This window comes from Equus asinus, chromosome 21 (genome assembly GCF_041296235.1).
Source record: "Equus asinus isolate D_3611 breed Donkey chromosome 21, EquAss-T2T_v2, whole genome shotgun sequence".
Taxonomy (NCBI): Eukaryota; Metazoa; Chordata; class Mammalia; order Perissodactyla; family Equidae; genus Equus; species Equus asinus.
The window spans coordinates 41,060,572-41,075,317 of record NC_091810.1 but is presented as its reverse complement, the minus strand read 5'-3'; positions in this window follow the sequence as shown (position 1 = coordinate 41,075,317).

Below are 14,746 nucleotides of genomic sequence, written 5' to 3'. Positions count from 1 at the left end.
TTTCAAGGAACTTTAACCCTTGGTTGCTCTCTTTGACTACATTTTTCAGTTTTAAATGTGTTTCTTCCACTGCCCTGACAAGCCAGCGAGCAGAGGCTTTCATTTCTTGGGGAGGTCTCTGTTCTTGCCTCTTCTCTGATTACATCCTGCTGATATCCCCATCAAGTCCGGATCTTTTGTTGGTGAACTTTGCTCCTTTCCATTGTACTGTGATAAATTTTTATGCTAGCATTATAGTGTCTGATACCTGCTTGGCTTGAACTTGCTGAAAGAAATCTTTATAGGCAAGACAATTTACTGCTAAAAACTGAATCCCAAGTGTGTCTTAGGAAATCTTTTTTTTTTTTTTTTTGGTGTAGATTTTAGGAGAGAAGTTGTTTCCTGCTTTCATTGATTTCCTGTGGCTGGGGTGATTTTTGTGAAGAGTTTCAGGTTACCATCTATTTTTGGATATCAGTATTCATAATTCTTTGAGGCTATTTTTCACTCTAGAATGTCTGATAATTCTTTATCTCTGCATATGGTCAATATAGTGGTTCTTTATCTCTGCATATGGTCGATATAGTGGTTCTTAACTGGTGTGCCTCGGAAGTAGTATACAGCAGACTTCTTACAGGAATATCCCCAAACTTTGGTCAATGTGTAAAATCTATTTTTGCTAACACTGAGTCATACCATTATGCTTTTAGGGTGTTGTCTGTCCGATGAATCATTGACTTGAGCAGACCATGTAATGCAGTATATATTGCTTGCGGCAAATATACATTTAGAAGTATGGCATAATGTCAACCTAGTGCCAAAGAAAGAGCTCCCATTTACTGAAACATTAATTCCTAGCTTTGCTAATTCTAAGAGATTGTGGCAAGGCATAAAACCGTTCTCAGAGAGATAGAGCCCTGCAGGGTGGCCAAGGGCAGTAAGATAACCCTGGATACTTTTATGGAGAGTGAAACATGGGTGTATTGTGGCAATTAATGCTTTGTAAATATTGCTGACATTTTAAAACCTTGTTTTGAGTCTTTTGATACTTTCAAATATGTAATCAAGAAAAGCTAGTATGTGAATACGTGCTCTGGACATACCAAGTTTTAATATGAGCAGGTCTAAAGGGAAGGAAGACTTCCTATGCTGTGTATTTTTATTCGGGTTAGGGAGAGAATGGATTTTTGCATTATCAATTACTCTTCAGGAACCTGTGTCCTGATTGACCTTCAACTTTTTGAAAATAGGTGGCCGCATACCTATAGTTATTTCCAAAAATTGGACAAAGACTTTTTGAAACACTTTCCTTTTTTTCTTGGAAGATGTTCAGTGATTTCCCTGGTGTCCTCCACTACCTATAGATTGCAGAAGTGGACAGGTGGGCTGGAAGCAGCCTTTCTTACACAAAGCTGTTTATGAACCACCTTTTACTCACTGCTCCATCAAAACAAGTGTGCAGAGAGTTTTATAGCAGCAGTTTATGATGGCCTTCACTTGAAGGGAAATGGGATAACAACTGGTTCTACATAGAGCAAGTTCCATTGCTCATAAACTCTATGCTGATGTTAATGCGTTTGTACAAATTCGTAACAAGAAAGGCTAAGCATTTTCATACTCGCTTTCCCATTGCATAATACTGTGAGCTTTCCTTCACTGAAACTTTCAGAGCTATTGCACTTGTGACAAATTGGTTACAATTGGTTTTCAGATTTTACTGAGGGCCAGAGTTTCAGAAATTTGCTTGATTAATTTGTTCAACAAATATTTAGTAAGTATGACGTTTAGGGCCCCATAGGAAAGCTCCAAGGAAGTCAAGGGAATGGAGTGCTAGACACCCATATAAATATTAAGTAAATGCAGTATCAAAGGTCTTTACAAGTTTCTTTGCTACCATATTCACCTCATTCAGAGTGACAAAATTCCTTTGTGGAAATGAGTTTCTTGCTTTTGTCACTTAAAAAAAAGTCTGCAAATGAGGTCATTGCTATGAACCCTAACCACACGTGGAAACCAGGAATATTTTGAGATAATCCCCAGGGACCTAGGGGAGACCGGCGACTAGACTTTGATCGGAATGTTAGTTTTGTATTTTGACCAGAAGGGTGCGCTGTTGTATCTTATTTATTGCTTGGGGGAGGGAAGAACAAACAACAATGTTCTTTCCCAATCAACTTAATTTATGTATCCTTGTAACTGGCTTTTTCTTTTGAATTTTGCTAGCATTCTAGCTTCAATTCTTGATTTCCTAGGTTTTTTTCAGTCCTTTTTTGGTACTGGGGAATGAACAGAAGGCTGCCAGACACTGGCACTAGCCTGCTATAAGCCTGACTCAGCAACATTGTATCATCACCTTTTCTGGTTTTCTCTCTGAGGGAGGAATTTATCACCTTTGTTACAGATGGGACAGGCTTGGCAGTGGATGCCTCCAGATGTAGAAATCTGGAATGTTCTCAAACTTAACATCTGGGGTTTGGCTGGCTCATTCCCAACTTTCTCTCCTGCTTTCCTGTGCTAAGGTTACTGTTATGGGGGCTGATTACACTCTGGCTCTGACGAGGCAGACATAGTCATCCTCTTGATGTCATTTAGGCCCCCAAACTGGTACTGTTGAGATACTAGATTTTCATCCATAACATTGTCCTTTCTAACTAGTTCTTTTAAAAAACACAAATAACATAATAACAACAAAAAAAGTCTTCATTCCTTTAAAGAGAATTTATTCTTTTAAAGAGAGCTTATTGCTAATGAATCACTTTAGGTAGACCATGCAAGAAGACAGCAGGACATACGTGAAAACATTTTTTCTGAAACTTCTTTGAGATAAATGTTTTGGTCATAATTGCATGTAGTCAGAAATACACGTCTGATGTCAGGTTTCTCAAGCATGGATTTGGCACGGTAGACTGCTGGCAGGATGCTTCCAGTCCTTTGTTAACAGCGTTATCTCATAGCTCTGCCAAGAATTTTTCCCAGTATATACTATCATGATTTTTAACTGATAACATCTGAAAATATGAAAGGGTTCCTTCTTAAATAAGTACAAAAAAATGATAGTCTATAAATGACCCATCATAATCTTCCCTGTGTTTAAAATGTAAAGAAAAAGATTAGAAGAAACTATATCTAAACGAACAATGCGATTGCCTTTGAATACTAGGATTATGGGAGATTTCTTGCTACTTTTTGACACTTCTGTAGTGTTCAAGTTATCTGCATGAGAATATGTTACATTTATAATTAGAAAAGAGGAAGAAAAATAACTTGTCCTGTACAAACTGAAATAGTCAAAGCCATTTAATAGGAAGCTTCCCAACATCATCTTGTTATAAATACCAGACTTTAACATTTAAAGGCAAAAGTTTTAAAATGTAAATGGTCATATGTATTTATGGATTTAACATTTAAAAATCAGCTTAAACTTAACAATGTCCAATTTCTATGGACTGCTTTGCTATGTACATGTGAATATTGATTTGATCGTTACCATTTTCTTGGTAGCCTCCATCCCTATTCGGTATTCTATAACCACAGCTAAAGCGCTGACACCTGTCTGACCACAATTCAATAAAATAGCTGATATCACTCTTTTTTTCTCTCTTTTTGTATTGGCTAACTCTTGGACTAAATTAACCCAGTAACTGAAGACCTTGCTTCATGTAAGCACAACTCAAGTAACTGAAAATATTTGAGTCTATTAATGGTCAACCAGAGTCTCTTTAACACCCTTGCTTCTGTTTCAGTTTCTGTTAGTTTAGTTTTTCAGGGCAAGTGCAACAAGTTTGAGTCTCTGCAGCTAGACAAGAGCAGTTACCCTTACTATTGGGATGGTTGCCGCCAGGTGGATGGTAGAAGTTTGATTTTCACCTACGTGGATCCACTAACTAGGCTTTTCTCATTTGGGACGAGCGTGAGGCAAGTGAGGCATTTGCTTAACTCTAGTCCCCACCTTGTTGATAATTCTGGGAATAATTAGTCCATGATGTTTTTCTTAAGACTTTTTAAAGACTTTTATACGTGTCAATGGGTCAGTGGTCGGTGTTTGCATTCTGTTGAAAATGTAACTATGGAACTTGAGTCAAAGAAGTAGAGATTCAAAATGATGGAATGTGCAATTAACGCATCACAGTTTTTTTCTATATTACTACATCGTACTTCATATGAAACTCTAATATGCCATTAATATACATGTATTTAACTAGAAAAGAATTATATGTAGCTGATTCATTTCACCATTTTTTAGCTCTAGCAAATATGAGGGATGTGAAACTCTTCCATCAAAAGCAACAAATCCGTGTGGTAGTATTTCTGTCCATCTCTTGGTAGGAGTTGGGAGTGGAGTGGGCATATCAGACTCTCCAGTGGGATATGTTTGGGTTAAAAAAAAGTATATCCTTCTTCACCCCCAGTTCAAAGTCCTGTATATTGAGCATTATGGTGCCTCATCTATAATATATAATTTTTATAATTTGTGTGTACTTAGCTTATTCTTGCTAGATAGCAGGCAAAGAGGAGCTGTACTTGTTTATTTATTTCCTACTTCATTTCACAAAGTCTATGAGACCTTTATCTTACTCATCTTTCTCGCTTTATAGCCTTAGCACCAAACCTTGCACACAATTGATGCTTAATGAATATTTTACAAATGATATTTGAGATGTATAAATGAGTTAGAAGCTTACCAGAATAAAGAAAATGCTTTTGAATTTCAAAGACATTTGAGGTATGAACTCAGGTGTAAACCAACAGATGTGGGGTTGAGAGATTACATGAGTTTGAGGCTGGTGGTGCAGGCAGACTGTGTGCAAGAGCTGTCCTGGTTGACCTTACACACCAACTACTGAGGACAGGAGCACCATCAGAAAAGTGCTTGGAGGAGTGCTCCCGTAGACAGGTATCCAAAAGCTAGCCATTCCAGTCTTCTTATGTTATCGTCTATGTGATGTATTTTTTCTCAAGCATTTATTTTCAGTCTACGTGTGTCTTTATATTTAAAGCACATTTTCTACAGACATCATATTTATTGGGTCTCTTTTTCTTCTTAAACCATTCTGACACTCTTTTCCTTTAAAGTGGAGTGTTTAGTCAATTAATGTCTAGTGTAATTGCTGATGTGGTTGGGATTAGATCTTCCATTTCATTATTTGTTTTCAAGTTGTCCACTCTATTTTTCGTTACTTTCTTCCTTCTTTCTGTCCTTTTTATTGATTTTTTGAATATTTTAAAGAATTCCATTTTAGTTCTCCTTCTATGAGTTCTCCTTCTCTTCTTTAGTTCTGACTTCTGTGAACATTCACAGTAGTGGAAATCTGCTGACAATAGAGTTTCTTCATTTTCTTTTCTCTAAATGTGTCCTTATTTCATCGTCACTTTTGAATTTTTTTTTTTTTTTTAGGAAGATTAGCCCTGAGCTAACATCTGTGCCCATTTTCCTCTTCTTTATATGTGGGACGCCTGCCACAGCATGGCTTGACAAGCGGTGCCATGTCCACACCCGGGATGTGAACTGGTCAACCCCGGACCGCCAAAGCAGAGTGTGGGAACTTAACTGCTGCACCATGGGGCTGTCCCCTCTTATTGACTTTTTAACTCTACTTCTTTGCATTATTATTTCAGTGGCCGCTTTGCAAATTATACTAAAAATCCTTAAGTTCTCACAATTTACCTATGGTTAACTGCTGCTTTGCGTAACATATAGAAATCTTACAACTCTCCACCCCCTATCTTCTATACGTTATGATTTTAAACATATATTTTACGAATTTGATCTACATGTGTGATAAATATCACAAAATAATGTGTTAAATATTGCTTTAAACATTAATATGATTTAAAAAAAACAAAGAGGAGAAAAGCAAAAAGCGAAAAAATCTTTTGCATATGCTTAGATATTCACCACTTCTGATGCTTTTTCGTTTCTGAAAATACGACCTTTCATCTGGTATTGTTCTCCTTCAGCCTCCAGGACTTCTGTGAACATTCGCAGTAGTGGAAATCTGCTGACAATAGAGTTTCTTCATTTTCTTTTCTCTAAATGTGTCCTTATTTCATCTTCACTTTTGAATATTTTTGATGGATATATGATTCTGGAAAACAGATTTCTTTTCAGGACTTCAAAATTATTATTCCGCTTTTTTTCTGTTCCCTATCGTTTCTGATGAGAAGTAGGCTATTCATCATATAATTCATTGTTCCTCTCTCTATAATATGCCTTTTCCTCTTATTGCTTATAAGGTGAGCATTTTAACTTCAGCTTTCCAAAGCTTGACTACAATGTGCCTGGGCCTGAGCGCCCTTGTGAAAATTTCATTCTCCTTGGTATTCATTTAGCATATTGTGTTGATTAATTCTGCCCGTCATAAAAATTGAGGAATTTTAAGCCATTATTTCCTCAAATATTTTTCCTGCTTTATTTTCTCACTCTTCTCCTTCTGAGATTTCAATCATACATGTCTAGGACTGTTTCATCTTTTTTTTTTTTTTGAGGAAGATTAGCCCTGAGCTAACTGCTTCCAATCCTCCCCTTTTTGCTGAGGAAGATTGGCCCTGAGCTAACATCCGTGCCCATCTTCCTCTACTTTATATGTGGGACGCCTACCACAACATGGCATGCCCAGCGGTGCCATGTCCGCACTGGGGGTCCGAACTGGCAAACCCCAGGCCGCCGAATCCAACATGAGAACTTAACCACTGCGCCGCTGCGCCACTGGGCAGGCCCTAGAACTCTTTCATTTAGCTAACAGGTCCCTGAGACTCTGTTTATTGTTTTCAAACTGTTTTCTCTCTGTTCTTCACATTGGACAATTTCTACTGATCTGTTTTCAAGTTTACATACTCTTTCTTGTATCATTTTCATTTGACTGTTAAGTGAATGCATGTTTTATTTCAGGTGTTGTTTTCAGCTCTCAACTTTTCACGTGGTTCTTTTTATTTTTCTGTTTCTCTGTTGGGATTGCCTCTCTTTTTATTCTTTGTAAGTACATTTCATTTCACTTCATCTAGACTAGTTATAATAGCCATTTAAAAATCCTTATCTACTAGTTCCAAAATCTGGTTCACCTCAGGGGAAGATTTAGTGGATTTTCTTTTCTCTCGAGAAAGTGTCCCATTTTCTTGGTGTTTTGTATTGGGTAATTTTGAATTGTGTCCTAGCCGTTATATGTTAAGCTGTGGAGAGTCTGTATTCTGTTATTTTACTCATGTGAATGCTGCTTCTTTTGTTTTCACAGGCAATTATGTTGACTGAATGTGCAAACCCTGTTTTTTGCGGTGGCAGCTCAGACCTCAGTTCAGACGTTCTGTCACTAGCCGAGCTGCTTTGAGCCTGTTCCACAAATGTGTGGGTCAGGGATCTGTTAGAAACATGGGTCACAAATCTGGGGACTCTTTCCCTTCTGGGATTTCCCCACTACTTTCTACAGTCATGCTTTCCTCGGCTTTATTTTTCTGATTGCTCAAGCCAGAAATATTGCAATTTTTCCAGTTGCGCCCTCACCCTCTTGCCTGCTCCACATCAACCACACTTAGCTCCGGGCAAAAGGCTGTGCAAACGGGGTCTTACTTTGTGCAGCTCCCTTCCTCTGGGGTGTATGCCCACCAGAACTGGTCTTTTTTCTTCGTTGTCCATTGCCTTTAGGTTGGCACTTTTTGTATTATATCTGTTTTTATTATTTTTTTTCTGCAGGGGAGTTGTTCAGTAGTTATCTTAGTCTTTTATTCCCAGAAGCAGAAGTCTTTTTTTCCTGACTTTAAAAGAATTATTATGGCAATAGATGTTCACCTTAGAAAAATAAACTTTAATCTTATCACCTTTGGGTAGTCACTTTTGAGATATATATATATATATATATTTTATTGAGTTCATAATAGTTTACATCATTGTGAAGTTTCAGTTGTAAATTATTTCTTGTCCGTCCCCATGTAAGTGATCCCCTTCAGCCCCTGTACTTTTGATATTTTGATGTACATACTTCCACTCTTTGTCTTTGCTTAGAATATGTATACACACATACATAAATACATACAAACACACAAGGACATAAGAAACAAATATTTAATGGGATCACACTGTTTGGTAACCTGATTTTCTTTATTTAAAATGTATATGTCTTTCCATGTCTATAAATAGGCACTTATTATTTTGTGGTTGCTTCATTTTTTGTTGTATGAATGCGTAACTTATAAACCCAATCTCTTGTTGTTAGTTGTTCAGGCTGTTTCCAAGCTTTCATTATTATAAATAATTCTTTTAGGCAAACATTCTTGTTCACATGATTGTATACATTAACTATTAATTGAATAAATTGTTTTATTAGCATACATGTCTAGCAATGATATTTTTAAGGATTTAAATACAGTTTAGCAAATCATCTCTCAGAAAAATTGTACTAATTTATTCTACCACAGTGTTTGTAGTAGCCTGAATAATGGTCCCTAAAGGTATCAAGTCCTCCTCCTTGGAACCTATGATGTTACTTTATTTGGAAAAAGAATCTTTTCAGATATGACTAAATTAAATAAAGATCCTGAGATGGAGAGATTTTCCTAGATTATTCAAGTGGACCTTAAATGCCATTGTAAGTCCTTATCAGAGAGAAGCAGAGGGAAATTACAGACAGGCAGAGGAGGAGAAGGCAATTTGACAACAGAGGTAGAGATCGGAGTGGTGTTCTTACAGATCAAGGATGCTGGCCACCACCAGAAGCTGGAAGAGGAAAGTGATAGGTTCTCTTTAGATCCTACAGAGAGACCATGTGTCTGCCAACATCTTGATTTCAACCCAGTGATACTGATTTTGGACATCTGGCCTCTAGAATTGTGAAAGAGTAAATTCTTATTGTTTTAAGCCTTGAGGTTTGTGGTAATTTGTTACAGCAGCCACAGGAAACTAATACAGCGTGTGAGAATGAATAGTTTCTTCTATCCTTATGGAAATCCCTCATGGTCTTTAAGATAAAAGTGAACTTTCTCTATGTCATGCATGTTGGAATGTAGAAAAATTCTAGCCTATTTTAACTTCTTGGTTTTGTAGTCTATTGATGAAACAGCCAACTTGAACTTGCTTGTTTCTTTTTTTAGTAAAGTACTTACTGTTTTCACAAATCTCCCACTGATATAGGAATCTAATAAGGGCAGTGTAAAAGTAAAAGAGTTTGGACTCAAATTGCTATGGTTTATATGCATTGTTCTGTGATTTTTATCAGTTGTATAAAGTTGCTACCATTTCAGTGATAAGGAAGTTTCTGGAAACAAGTCTTTCCTCTTTCCTGAAGTGCACATTTAAGCTTCTGATAGGTTGTAAAATACTTAAATAATTTGTATCTATTTTCATCCTCTGAGCATTTTGAAAAATTCATCTGAGCAGAAAAGAGCCAAATAATTTTAAGATAGTTAAAAAAATTATTTTCCATTGAAAACTAGTGAATTATTTCTCTCTCTCACATTCTCTCTTTCTGTCACACACACACACGCACACACCCCACAAATGAATAAAAAGGAGCACATACTCTATACTTTATGTAATGAGTATTTTATGCTTTGCTTTAGAAATGTAGTATTTTCCTTTTAGGCTTGGCTTCCTCCTCCTTCTCATCTTCCTCCCACCCTCCTTGTCCTGCATCAATCAATTCCTACCCGGGGAAGCCATGTTAACAACCTGGTATATATTCTCTTGTATTATTCTCAGTGGTTGTATAGTCATGAAAAAACATGGTTTCTAGGTTATTGTTTGATAAAAATGGGATATTATTATATGATACTTACTTTCTGTAGCTTTAAAAAATTTATTTAATAGTACTCATGGATATTCCTATAAGTTTATTGATTTAACTCTAATTCATTCTTTTCTCTCTTTTTTTGATGAGTAAGATTGTCCCTGAGCTAACATCTGTGCCAGTCTTCCTCTATTCTGGATGTAGGTCTCTGCCTCTGCATAACTCGATGAGCAGTGTGTAGGTCCATGCCCAGGATCTGAGCCCACGAACCCCATGCTGCCGAAGTGGAGGATGTGAACTTAATGACTACACCACATGGCTGGCCCCTAATTCATTCTTTTTTTAAAATTAAATTAAATTAATTTTTTATTGAAGTATAATTAACATACAATATCACATTAGTTTCAGGTGTACATCCTAGTGATTTGGTATTTATATACATTATGAAATGATAACTACAATAAGTCTAGTTATCATCTATCACCATACAGAGCTATTACAATATTATTGACTATATTCTCTATATTGTACGTTACATCCCCATGACTTATTTATTCTATAACTGGAAGTTTGTACCTTTTAATCCCCTTCACTTATTTCGTCTACTCCCAACCCTTCCCACCTCTGGTAACCATCAGTTTGTTCTCTGTATCTATGAGTCTGTTTCTGTTTTGTTTTGTTTTGTTTATTTTGTTTTGTAGATTCAATATATAAGTGAAATCATATGGTATTTGTCTTTCTCTGTCTGACTTATTTCACTTAGCACAATACTCTGTAGGGTATTGGATGCGACATCCAATGTGACATGTGACATCCATGTTGTCACGTATGACAAGATTTGATTCTTTTTTATGGCTTACATTCCATTGTGTATGTATATATATAGACCACATCTTCTCCATTCATCTATTGATGATTGCTTACGTTGTTTCCATATCTTGGCTATTGTAAATAATGCTGCAATGAACATGAGTGTGACTATATCTCTTTGAATTAGCGTTTTTGTCTTCTTCAGATTCATACGCAAAAGTGGAATTGCTAGATTGTATGGTAGCTTTATTTTTAATTTTTTGTGGACTCTCCATAATTTTTTCCATAGTAGCTGCACCAATTTACATTTCCACCAACAGTGTATGATGGTTCGTTTTTCTCTACTTCTTCACCAACACTTGTTATTTTTTGTCTTTTTGGTAACAGCCATTTTGACAGGTGTGAGGTGGTATCTCATTGTGGCTTTGATTTGCATTTCCCTCATCATTAGTGATATTGAGCATCTTTTCATGTGCCTGTTGTTCATCTGTGTGTCTTCTTTGGAAAAACGTCTACTCAAGTCATCTGCCCATTTTTTAATCGAGTTTTTTGTTTTTTAATATCAAGTTGTGTAAGTTCTTCATATGTTTTGGATACTAACCATTTATTGGATGTATGCTTTGCAAAAATTTTCTCTCATTCGGTGGGTTGCCTTTTCATTTTGCTGGTAGTTTCCTTTGCTGTACAAAAGCTTTTTAGTTTGACGTAACTCCAACTGTTTTTGCTTTTATTGCCCTTGCCTGAGCATACTGGACCAAAAAATATTGCTAAGATTGATGTCAAAGAGCTGACTGCCCATGTTTTCTTCTAGGAGCTTTATGGTTTCAGGTCTTACATTCAAGTCTTTAATATATTTTGAATTTACTTTTGTATATGGTGTTAGACAGTGGTCCAATTTTACTCTTTTGCATGTAGCTGCCCAAATTTTCCCAACCCTATTTATTGAAGAGACTGTCTTCTCCCCATTGTACAGTCTTGTCTCCTTTGCTGTAGATTAATTTACCATACATGTATGAGAGGGATATCACTGAGGGGCCCACACAAATGCTTGCCTGCCCTGGGGCACAGTGAAAAAAACCCAGCAGTTTAAAAGGCATCTAAACTATATGGGAATGCTGGGGACGGGTCCCCTTCTCATCATATGTTTATGCTGAGACCACCTTGGGCTGATGGCTGGGCCAGGGGGCCAGGAGGCTGGGGGGCCCAAGGGGTGCTGGGGTGGCCTTGGCAGGCCAGCTAGAGTGTCTGGACTGTGCTCCTGCCCACACTATCAAGGTGGAGGGGAAATACAATAAATGGCGCTTGTCATCACCTCCAACTGCGGAGAGTTTCAGCAGTTCTCTGTCCATTTGGTAGATGTCTAGGGTTATTAAATGGATTTCCTTCCCGTATTGTTTAGGTGCCTTTCAAACTGCTGGTTTTTTTCTGCTGTGCCCCAGGGCAGGCAAGCCTTCGTGGGGGCCCCTCAGTGATGTCCCTCCCTGCTGCAGGTCGCAGGGTCAGGGATGAGGTTTCCGTCAATATCATGTCTCTGTCTTTCCTCGCCATCTCTATGTGGCCCTCTATTGTTTGTTATTCAGAAGCTGTTCAACCAGTCCTTAGTTCTTCTTCAGGAGGAATTACTCTATGTGTAGGCGTAGCTTTGGTGTGTCCGTGGGAGGAGGTGAGTTTAGGGTCTTCCCACAGCCGCATCTTGGCCCTTTCTGTTATAACTCACTGTTTTTAACAGAGACATAATAGTCCTTAGTGTGACTTGAGCAGAGTTTAACTTCCTATTATTCAAGACCACCATTTACTTTATAGCATTTTGCTATCTCAAACAGTGCTGTTATAAACAGTGTAACAGTGCTGCTATTTAGCTTTTATGTTGGTGATGGATGCTTAATTTTATCTAAGGCCCTTTCAGCAAATATTGATATGATCATATGGTTTTTTTTCCCCTTTAATTTAGGGGATACAATGAATTATAATTGTAGATTTCCTGCTATTAAGCCTCTCTTGCATTCCTAAAATATACCTTAGTTGATCACATGGTATTATTATCTTTTGTTCATTGCTAATACGTTCTTTCAAATTTTTCATTCGTATTCATGCATTATATTGGTCTACAGTTTTCTATCTAGAATTGTGCTCAATTACTTTATAATATGAATTGAGAAAACATTCTTTTGAGGAATATCTTTTAATTCTATGACCTGTAATAGTTTATGTCACACTGGAAAAAACTCTTCTATACCTAGCTGGACTTAGCTGTGAACCCATTGAGTACTGGTAACTTTTCAATATCTTTTTTAATTGTAAATATGAACTCTTTTATTATAATTAATTTAAATTTTCTACCTCATCTTGGGCTGGTTTTGATAATTTAGGGTGATTTTTTTAGCTTCACATGAAGGCATTTAATGCTGCTTGTATACCTTTTGCTGTGTCCAATGAATTTTGGCTATAAAGTGTTCTTTTCATTGGATTCTGGATAATTTTTAATCTCACTTTTGATTTTTTCTTTTATCCAAGGGTGATATAGGTATGTGCTTCTTAATTTACAAATAATGAATATCACTTTAATCTCTATCTCATAATTTATTTCCAGTATGATTGAGTTTTGGTCAGAGAGTGGTTTGCACAAGCTCTACTTTAAAAACATCTGTTAAAAAATATTTTGTTAGAAGCGTTGATAATCGAGTATGAAGTCAAATTTTGTGAATGCAAATAGTCATTCAACAAATATTCATCAAACTCAATTCCACGTGAGGCTCTTTTCCAGGTGCTGGTGGTGTAACGGTCAATAGCATAGATATATACCTTGCTTTGTGGAGTTTACAGTTCAGGGAAATGACAATGTTCCATTGAGAAATAAATACATAATCAAGTTTATTTATTATTTCATTTAATTCCTCTATGTCCATACTTATTTTTTTTGTCTACCAGATCTGTTCAACTCTAAAAAGATTTCCACTATTACTCCTGTTTATCAGCTTCATTTGTAATATTTTTGCTTTATTTTAGATACTTTGTATTTTTAGATTTGTAAATGTTAAAGTCTCTTCATATATTGTACTTTTGATAACTACTTGATATTCTCTATATTAGATTAGTCTTATTAATATTAATATTGCTGCTGCTGCTTTTGCTTTTAATGTTTTGTTTGCAATGTTCTAATATAAAGTGATTTTCAACATTGATTGTTTTACTTTAGTTGGGTGAATGTAGTTGGGTTTTGGTTTATACCCTAATATGACCATCTCTCCTTTTTAATGTGAGAATTCAGTTCTGTCATACTTAGTATTATGACTATTTAAGTGATTTCTTTTCTTTCATGCATTTATTTATTCAGCAAATGTATGGTAAGTGCCTCCTATGTGCCAATGTACTTGGGATTCAGCAATGAACAAAACAGATGAAATCCCAATCTCATGACATTTACATTGTAGTTGAGAGTTAAAGATAGTAAATATAATAAATCAGTAAAATATTGAGTATATTAGAAGGTGACAAAAGTTATGCAGAAAAATAAAACAGAGTAAGGTTTGGCCAATGTCAGGGAGGTTATAGTTTTGAATCAGTGGGACAGAGTGGGTCTCACTGAGAAAAAACACTTAAAAAAAGAATGGAAGAGTTGGGAAAGTGAGCCAGTGAGTATCTGAAAGAATAGTTTTTTAGGCAGAAGGAATGGTCATTGCACAAGACCATTGCGTTGAACTGACATGTTCAAGCTACACATCAAGAGGTCTAATGTGGTGAATTTAGTAGAGAAGGAGAAGGGAAAACAATGAAGCCAGAGATAAACTTGGTAATTATTTAAAAGACTTACTCTAAGTGAATTGGAAGGCTATTGGCGATTGTGTTTTTAAAACTTTATTTAATCACATTTATTGGGGTCTACATTTATATACAATGAAATGTATTCTGATGAGTTTTGACATATTTATCTATCTGTATAAATACCACTATTATCAAGATATAGAAAGTATTTATTACCCGGAAAGTTCCTTTGTGTCCTTCTTAGTCAATAACCAGCTCCCATCTCTGGCTCCAGGCAAGAACTGATCTTTTTCCAGTTACTAAGGATTAGATTTGTCTTTTCTAAACTTTCATATAAATGGAATCATACAGTACCTTTTGGTGTCTGTCTTCTTTTGCTCGAGTATAGTGTTTTTGAGATTCACCCACGTTGTTGAATGTATCAGTAGTTTACTCCTTTTATATTGCTGAGTGGTACTCCGTTGTACGGTACACCTCAATTT